This window comes from Nicotiana attenuata, unplaced genomic scaffold (genome assembly GCF_001879085.1).
Source record: "Nicotiana attenuata strain UT unplaced genomic scaffold, NIATTr2, whole genome shotgun sequence".
In the NCBI taxonomy this organism is placed as follows: domain Eukaryota; kingdom Viridiplantae; phylum Streptophyta; class Magnoliopsida; order Solanales; family Solanaceae; genus Nicotiana; species Nicotiana attenuata.
In genome coordinates, this window is record NW_017674012.1 from 48,874 (window position 1) to 59,674 (window position 10,801).

The following is a 10,801-nucleotide window of genomic DNA, read 5'->3' on the forward strand; positions in this document are numbered from 1 at the left end:
TTCCAGAGTCGTCTACACAAAAGTCAAACTCCGATCAACTCTTACCGCTTAAGCTTCTAAACCAAGGATCATCCTTCCAAATCAATCTCGGATCATCCAAGAACCGAACTCGACCACACATAACCTAATCCAGCACCGATAATTAACCTCATATCAGCTAGAACCCTATTCCAAACCTAAGCAACACTAACAATGGTGCAAGAAACATAAAGGTCCCATGACCTTTCACTCAAATCAACAAGTCACATCTAATGCCACCTAGGCACATACCTCGTAAGCTAAAACCCAATAAGAACAACGCGAATATGACTAAGTATGCAAAGAGAAACACATGGGAGAATTGTCATACAAGCCCGACAGGCACAACTCTCTGTCGGTACCATACTATGAATCAATTCCATAAGGGAGAATCAGACATATGAACTCACCACAAGGATCTCATCCTAATATAAATCCACCGTGGCACGCAACCTGGTCCAAGCATATCAAACAACATGAAAATGCAAGGATCCCATCCTCAGCTCTAAATCACAAGTAGAATACACATCATATCAACCGAAACCTTCCACTAATTCAATTCCGCAAAATGAAATCACAACACGTAAAGAACTTCCCATACAGGTAGAGCATCTAAATTGAAAATTGTAACCAAGCCATCAAGAAACCACATCAAAACCTACCGAAACGAGTAACAGAAGTCATTTCTAGTCTCATAGCTCTCAATAGTGAAACAAAATGGTAGACATTGGCTACCATTGTAGAATCTCCCAACAGGGGTAAACACATAAGCAGAGTACAAAATCACGAACTCACCCATATGTGAAGTAATATAAGAGGACTCTCCCCGGTAAGTAGAGCCAAATCAAAAAAAGAGTGATGCTCCTCTATAACAAGCGAAACCATACCTGTAACGACACTATCTGGTGCAGCGGCCTCAACATACCACGGAAAGCATATTAATGGGCCGAACCTCCCCCTCTAGGGCGCCCTCTACCCGCCTACCCTCCACCCCTAACTGGCTGTGCAGGTGGAGCAGCAACTGGAATGGATCCCGTAGACTGAGTGCTTTGATGAAATCTGCCCAAGTCTGGGACATTCTCTCATGATGTGCTTAGTATCACCACACTTATAACAACCCCTCTGCGGGAGTGGCTGCTCGTACTGAGTTCGTGCCGGATAATTAGAATAACCGCTGTAGGAACCCCGTGTCGATGGTGCACTAAAAGATGACCGCCCACATGAATATCCTAACTAACTAGAGCACCACGAGTAGTCTGAAGTGCGGATTGGGCTTCCCGACTGCCCGAGCCTACGGCATGATGGGTCATAGCTGAAGAGTAGAATCCACTGAACCTTCCAGAACCTTGAGACCTCTTGGTCTCCTTATCCTCACTCTCCTCACCCCGAATACGCTATAACATCCTTCCAATCTCCACCACCTGCTAAAATAGAGTACCAGTCTGCAACTCCCGAGCCATGCATAATCTAGGATCGTAACTGAGCCCCTCAATGAATATGCGGACTCGCTCTCCGACTATAGGAACCAAAGTAGTTTCATGATGGGATAACTCACTCAACCTGATGGCATACTCTGACACCGTCATGGTGCCGTGACGCAGCTGCTCAAACTCTTCACGCCATGCATCCTGTAGGGTTTGGGGAACAAGCTCTCTGAAGAACATCTCTGAAAACTAAGTCTATGAAAGTGAAGCTGCATCGGCTGGGCTACCTTCCTCATAAACCCGCCGCCACTAATATGCTGCTCCTGACAACTGGAATATAGTAAAAGCAACCCTACTCGCCTCCACAATACCCATGGTGCAGAGAATACGCTGGCACTTCTTTAGAAAACCATGTGAATCCTCTGAAGCCAAACCACCGAATGTAGGAGGGTGATACTTCTTGAACCTCGTAGGTCTAAGCTCCTCCTCCTTTGATGCCCCTGGCCTGAACTCAGGCTGAACAAGAATAACAGGCTACATCGGCACCACACCCAGAATCTGACCAATGTGAGCCCGCTGCTATAGAGTACTGGCGATGGGAGTCTGAGCTCCTCCTCTAATCTGTGATGTAGCTGGTGCAATAGAGACCAGTCCACCCTGAGCCAATATACCACACATGCTCGGAACTACGCTAAAGTCTCCTGAAGTCCAGGGGTAACAATAGGCTCCTCTGGTGCCCGTCCCCAACCGGAGCTATTGGCGGCTCCTCACTTGTTGCTTTAACAGGTGCTCTAGCTGTGGCACGTGCCCCTCCTCGGCCTCTACCTCGGCCCAGAACTCTCGGAGCTCTAGAAGGGGGCACGAGTGTCAACTCAGCTAATCCGGTAGCGCTTGTCCTCAACATATGTGACAAAATAGAGATACAAAGGCTCAACCTTAAAAATTAACAAATTCGCACGACAGGAACGAAATAAGTAGAGATTTTTCCTAATAGTTCTGTAGCCTCTCGAAGATAAGTACAAACATCTCCGTATCGATCCGCATGACTCTACTAAACTCGCTTATGACTCGTAGCACCTATGAACCTAGAGCTCTAATACCAACTTGTCACAACCATAATTTCTCCGTAGGACGTCGTGATGGCACCTAGTCTTTAAGACTAGGTAAACATAACACTTAGTGAATTACTGGCAAAATCCAACCAACAACGATTTAATATGAAATAGAAGTTTCTATACAATCCAAAAATCCTAACATGATAGACAACATGCCAAAACCGGTAGTACAAGTCATAAGCTCTACTGAGTTCACTAGAAAATCTCTAAGTACAACTATTCCGGAATAAAAATAAACTATACAAAAATAACTTTCGAAGGTGACTCCGAGGCCTGTGAACGCGACGACAGGTATACCTTGAATTCTCCACCGCAATATCTGATCCGCTATCAAACAATCAATAGTCTCCGAAGTACCTGGATCTGCAGAAAAATGTACAGCAGTGTTGTATGAGTATACCACGGTCGGTACCCATTATGTATCAAGACTAACCTCGGTGGAGTAGTGACGAGGTAGAAGTCAAGACACTCACTAGACAAAATAACCTGTGCAGTATAGAAGTATGAAGCTAATAATGGAAAACAAAAATCAGTAAATGGAAACAAAGTCAACATGTGATATAAATAGTAAAGCAACAAAAACACTGTGATGTATCATTGAAACCAAACAAGGAACATAGAGAACAATCAATCAATCAAGTAGTTCTAACACAAGTTTCACAACGAAATCACTTCGTGATACTCATCTCATAGTCACCAGTCACGGGTCTCAACCCACCATCATATACTCATGGCACCTCGTGCTCACATCTCGAATCACAACCGCACGGACAACTCACATGCCAATATCTCGAACCGTCCGACACGGTCACAAGCTCATAATCACAATCCGCCAGGCATGGTCACAGACTCAATATCAGCATGAAAATAGATAATACAAGAACACATGGGCATGATTGATAAATGTCAAGTTTCATACTCTTGAGTTAGTACAAGTAGCTTGCTACTGTGTCTACTTGTGCGAGTGTACCACTGCAACCCAAGTCAACAAGTAATATCAACGACATTTAGTAACACATAGAAGCAACAAAACAAGTCCCATAAGGTGTATGACCAACACAAGGAAAAGAACATCATCACACTAAAATCACCAACACAATGTCCCCAAACCATCACACATCATCCCTGACATTGCCACCCTTATCTCTCCGATAGCCACCCCTATCACTCTGTGTAATAGCCACCCTTATCACTCCACCCTGACAATAATATTTGCCACCCTTATTTCTCTGATAGACACCCATATCACTCCATACATTCAACAACAGTGAGATGCTACCCTTATACCCCACATAACAATAATGGTGAAATGCCACCCTTATTCCCCGCATAACAACAACGGTTAATTGCCACCCTTATACTCTGCATAACAACAACGGTGAAATCCCATCCTTATACTTCGAACATAGCAACAACCAAACCACACAACAATTCACGTGTGCTATCATCAAAACAACACAACATATCAACTCGTATCACAAGTGCCCATAGGCCATAACCTTTTCAAGGATCCAATGATATCAATATTTTCACAACAAATAGCCCACGACTCAATACAACTTATATAGAAACTCAATAACAACAAATGAATGGAAAAGTAACTCAACAAGGAACAACACTCCTTTTAAGCACAACTTCAAAATAGATTAATGACTTTTGATAATTTCAATTCTAATTAATTATTTAAGGATTACTTCGAGTACTTACATGAAATGGAAACTTCGGACTCTAGTGTATGAATTTGGCCAACAATGAAGGAGATGGCACGAACTAGCACTGCTTCTAAGTGCATGAGAATAATCCGGCAACAAAAGAGTATCATGTGACTACAATTTCAATTAAGAGTAGCTCCATAATAAAGGAAATCACATAATAATATAAGTGATAACAACTCCAAATAAAGCATATAAGAGCAAACTCGACAAGCAAAGAACGTGACATGTAACGACAACTTCAAATAAAGCATGTGATAGTAGACACATCGAATAAAAGATATAACCTGTGCTAAAAATTCCTCATATACATGAAAGATGCCTAAGGGTCTAAATCGGTCAACTTCCACATATAAGCTTGAGTACGTACTCATCACCTCGCGTATATGATTTTCACAGGATGCAAATAGCACAAACGACTCAAATCCTAAGGGGTAGTTCCCCACACAAAGTTAGGCAAGATACTTACCTCAAAGAAGCTAAACCGATACTCTAAAATGACCTTCTCGTGTAAAACAAGCTCTAGACGGCTCAAATCTAGCCAAAACAACTTAATATCATAAATAAAAACCATTGAAAATGATTCCGATAATAAACATTCGATCTTTAATTAATATTAAAAAGTCAACCCAAAAAGTCAAATCCAAGCCCGCATCTCGGAACCCAATAAAATTTACAAAATACGAATACCCATTCCGATACGAGTCCAATCATACCAAAATTATCCCATTCCGACATGAAATCATCCTTCAAATTATCATTTTCATTTTTGAAAGATTTTCCAAAAATTCCCATCTTCTCCCATTTAATTCGCAAATTTAATGGTAAAAATAATTATGGAATCATGAAATATAATCAAATCCAGATAAAGAACACTTACCCCAAAACCAACACATGAAGAACCCCTCAAAATCGCTCAAATCTGAGGTCTACAACTCAAGATATGATAAAAATGGTCAAACCCTCGAGATATAACATTCTGCCCAGCACTTCCACATTTGCGGACCAAGAAGAGCACCTGCGAGCCCGCATTTGCGAGAAAAGTCACTGCACCTGCAGCCTTCACTTAATAGCCCATAACTCACACATACGATCTACTAATTGCAACTACGGCTCCGCAGAAGCATCAAAAACTCCGTAAAAGAGGACGACCACCTGGAGCATCTATCTCGCATATGTGATCAATATCTCGCAGATGCGATAGCGCACCTCCAATTCCTCACTTGCAAAAGCGAAACAACTGAACATGCACTAACGCCACAGAAGCAACCAAAAATCACGCAGAAGCGGCCACGCACTTGCACTCCAAAATGCGCACGTGCGACGCACCAGAAGCAGACTTGCCTAAAGACATGAAATCAATCCCAGACTCGTCTGAACATACCCGGTGCCCTTGAGACCCCGTCCAATCGTAAAAACAAGTTCGAAAACAAAATGTAGGCCTGCTCGAGGCCTCAAATCACATCAAACAATATCAAAACTATGAATCGCACCTCAAATGGAACTTGATGAACTTATGAACGTTCAACTTCCACAACTCGCACCGAATCATATCAAATAAACCCGGAATGACGTTAAATTTTGCATGCAAGTTCCAAATGATATAACGGAGCTATTTCAACTCTTGGAATTTCAATCCAAGCCCGATATCCACAAAGTCAATTTCCAGTCAAACCTCTTAACCTTCCAAAACTTCAACTTTTCCAATTTTCGTCAAAATGCATCAAATCAACCTACGGACCTCCAAATCCAAATCCGGGCATATACCTAAATCCAAATTACCATACGGAGCTATTGAAATTATCAAAATACCATTTTGGATTCGTCTACACAAATGTCAAACTCTGGTCAACTCTTACCGCTTAAGCTTCTAAAATCAGGATCATCCTTCCAAATCAATCTTGAATCATTCGAGAATCGGACTCGACCACACACGCAAGTCATAATACACCATACGGAGCTACTCGAGACTTTATGCCACGAACAGGATGCAAATTCTCAAAATGACTGGCCAGGTCGTTACATATGATAATGTATATGCACCAGCATGCTCGTTATTAATAGATCCATATACAGTTAAGCAATTTTTTAGTTGGCCATAATACTGAAGTTTTCATGCCATGTTTACTGTTACCCAACATTGTAGGAGCTCGATTATGAAAATTCATACATGTATTATTGAGTAATTTCTCATGTTAATGTTTTGCTTGATGTCATATACCAGACCAAAAAAAGTAGAAAAATGGACAGCAATCACTAAGATTAACAACTACATGATTCATCATATAAGATAAATTATGAATTACATAAGTTGGGAACATGAACTGTGAATGGTCAATGGTCTATTAAATATTTAATTATTTGCCATTCTCTCTTTTTGCTTGGCCTATTGTTTTTTTAAATTTATTTTAAAGTATTTGGAGTTACTAAGTTTTATGGAAAATATAGAAAATGTCAGTAGAAATGATAATTAACAGAAAAGATGCCTTACTAATTAAGCTTATTGACTATACAAGCATACATAGTTGGTTTTGTTATACCTTATGTAAAGATCATGCACTAATTCAATGTGATACACAATAAAGTACAGTACATATAAAGTGTCACGCCCCAAACCTGAAGAGACAATGGCCGGCATCCGGTGCCATACTCGGCCCGAGCGTACCACTCAGTTTGAAGATAACGTATCTCTCATCTGTGAGGAAAACATACCCAAAACCTGATATATATAACTGTGCAGGCCGACGAAGCCGCCATGAACATCTACTGATATACAAAATATACACGACTCTTCTACAAGCCTCTAGAGATAACTGAATTGTACCATGGTCGGGACAGGGCCTCGACCTACTCATCAAACCTGTATATATAAAATGGATTTCAAGGTCTAGACCTGGTAACTCCGAGGAAATGGAGCTCACAAACCAAGCTGATGTTTGACTCTGTCTGTTGGGAGGTTCTGTCCAACTGTCAATCATGACCTGCAGACATGAAATGCAGCGTTCCCGGCAAAAGGGACGTCAATACGAAATACTGTACCGAGTATGTAAGGAAACAGAAATAACTAAAAGCGGAAACTAAACTGATAATATAATAACTGAAAGTAACTAGGAGTCAAAGATAATCTGAAGATATGCTTACCTGCTTATACTGACTCAACTCTCTCAATATAGTAAGTAAAATAGTTGTCCGACCTTATAAGGCTCAGTATGTGTAACTGCTCTGTCGTAGTAGGCTCGCTCGTAGGCGCTCGGCCATACTAGACTCTGTATCTCGGCCATTTTGGGCTCGCTCATAAGCGCTCGACCACAGTAGGCTCGGTATATAACTTACCATCTGATCAGAGGTTGCCCAATAGGGTCCTGCCCATCGATTATAGCTCGATGGTAATGAAAATACTGTAATACTGTATGTATAAACTCTATGCTCTCTTGACTGGAAGAAGAAAATACTCAACTGAATATGCAATCCTGATAAGAAGAATATGGTAACTTACAAAACTAGGAAAATATATGTAATTTGCGAGACTAGTAAAATATACGTAAATTCCGGGATACGAATCTTTCTTTACGCCTCGTTATCGAACTTGTGTAATTACGATATCATGCTAAAATGAAGGAAAATCTTAGCCTTAACATACCTGGACCGATTCTCTTAACAATCGCTCTAACACCCCGTCTTTTGTGTATCATTTTACCAACCACAACAAGAGGTCTACTCCAAAATTCTGTAGTAAGCAACCTTTTTCACATAAAACATAAGCATCCATTTATGCAATCATGTGGTAGTTACGAGCACTTTTCTGACAACTTCAAGGAATTATGCTTGGACAAGCTCTCTAGCTGCTTCATTCTACTAGAATATTAAATTACCAAACAAATCAAAATAAAATGAAGACTGCAAGCTTCAATGCATCCCACATCATTTCCTCATGTTCAGCAATTCCACAGAGGCACAAAGTAGCAGCTTGAATGCCAAATACTTGCCACAACAACTTCCCTGTGTTATTTTGAACTTGCGGAACGAAGTTTGGCTTAGATGCCAAAGTAACGAATTGATCTGATTTTGGAGTGAGGCTTGGACGTTTGGATGAGCTTGAAAATACTTCTGCTTTTCATTTTGGTCAAGGACAGAATGTAAAATGGTCCTTCGATCTTAAGTGAAGTGTTTATCATTTTAATTGATAAAGCTCACAAAAAGTCTTGATAAGACTTTATAATTTGGACTTTGACACATGTAAAGGTGATTGGTGAATCACCTTAAAACTAATAAAGGGGACTACCACGTTCTCTTGGTGTAATTGATTAAATTTGTCCGCTTATTAGTTAACTGGGTAATGTTCTGTTACCCGGTTTACCCGCATAATTTAAAAATAGCCCCGAATTACTTAAAATTCTATTTATTTTAATATACTCTATATATTATACTACCCTGGCCATATGGTACCTTGCATGGTATTAGTTCATAATTATCAGGTATTATCGCTCGATCCGTATTTTATTCCAAATTGGCCACTCCCAACGAAACTCGTTCCCTTTTTCCCTCATAACACTTATTTATTGCTTGTTATAAATAGCGTAAGTACATTAACGTCAAGATGATCTCATCCCCGAGTCTACGTCGGTTAACTGAAAACAAAATTTTACGTACGAAAACGCGAGATGTAACACTCAAAGCGATAATATCGCTGCCAATCCGTCTCCCAAAAAACATTAATTGCGCTTGTCGGTACGTTTCGCAAAGACATTGATTGTGCCGTCGGTTACACTGCCACCTTTCTATAAATGGAAGCTTTCTTGAACCAAAACTTCATTCAGTCGCTCTTCAACAACTTTTAACTTCTTTCTTCTCTTCTTCCTCATCCAACTCTATTTCTCATGTTTAAAGACCGTGACCGTAAGGTTGCACGGTAGTGTCCTCACTGGTTATGCCATGGCTCTTCCTCAGAGCTTTCCCCTACTGAGTGGGATCGCACTGGTTTGTTGTTGTTGTTGGCCCGAAATAATAAGAGAGGAATCCCAAATTATCTTCGCATTAAAGGACATGCGGACCATGAACTTATGCTCATCTCTCTTAACTTCCACCTGGTGTGGTGCTTCACTCCTTTTGCTTTCCATGGAGTGAGGTGGTGTCATCTACTAATTGTTGCATCCCACACCGGTGCAACCTCTAAAGAAGTGGCTTCACAATAGTAGTTCTGGCGAGACCCATACTCGCCAAATTTTTCACCCAACCACTTCTTTATCTTTTTCTGCTTCTTCATCTTTTTCTGCTTCTTCATCTTTTTCCACTTCGGAGGAGGTTCTCGAAGACATCATTTGGAAGGTTGAGATAGGGTCCCCTAGGGAATGGTTCTCTCAGAAATTGCTCCCGAAGATGTACCACCGAGAGTAGATTAGACATTTTATTTTTTGCCTTTCTGTTTCTATGTAAGGACCCTTCGTGGGCTTTTGTAATCAAGTGTAAGGACCCCTCGGGGGCTTTTTTAATCACCGTTTATTAATACAAAAATGTTTCTTCAATTTGTCTCTGATTTGTATCGGATTTCCCTATATTTGGGTTTGGGAAGAACCTGAGCACGTGATTTTAACGATCGGCCCGAATACCGGACCTGGGCGTAGGAATTTCCTCGATTTTTGATTGGTTGAAAGGATTTTCTCTGAGACCCTTTGTCGTTCCTCGGACTAAGTCCGTGTTGACTTGATACAAACTTAGGCCGGCGACTTCGAATTGAGTTAGAATGTGGGCCCGATTTTTAGAACAAAACTTAGCCCTTTTAAACCTCGTTAACAGTCCTCGAGGGATAATTTGCTCCAGCATCTGAGAAAAAATAGCCTTTAGACTTTCACGGACAGTCCTCAAGCGAGAGTTTTCTCGAGCTCGGGCGGCCTAAAAACTTGATTTGAACATAGAGTGAAGATAGCCTTAAGGTGTTATGGATAGGTCCCGGACTAAAGTAACCGAGAGAGCGTTCAACTTGATCTGAAAGCGTAAATAGCCTTAAGGCTTAATCAGTGATTCTCGAGTGAAAACTGGCTCGGGCTCAGGTATCTTGAGGGCCAAAGAACCGTGTAAATGACCCACATTTGTAAAAATCCTCGAGATAGGGTACCACCTCGAGGTTAGGCTTATTTGAATGGCTCCTTAAAGCTTGCCTTTTGTTTCGACAGAGATCCTCGAGATCAGGCACCATCTCGAGGCTTAGAGCGATATTGATGGCCCCTTAGAGCCCATCTTCATTTTGACTGAGATTCTCGAGATTGGGAACCATCTCGAGGAGTATAGTGATATTGATGGCTCCTTAGAGCCTATGGCCATGGTAGCAGAAATCCTTAAGATTGGGTACCATCTCGAGGCTGGGTTGACCCGGTGGTCTTTGATCCTTCAAACGTCGTACGACAGCGTCAATTGTATGACGCGGTTATGCAATGACCGAGGTGATCCTGCCGGTATGCCTTCCGGGAAGTGGTAATGGCTTAGCCAGCATTTAATTGGCCTTTGAGGCAGGCGGACAGTCACCGCTTGCTATATA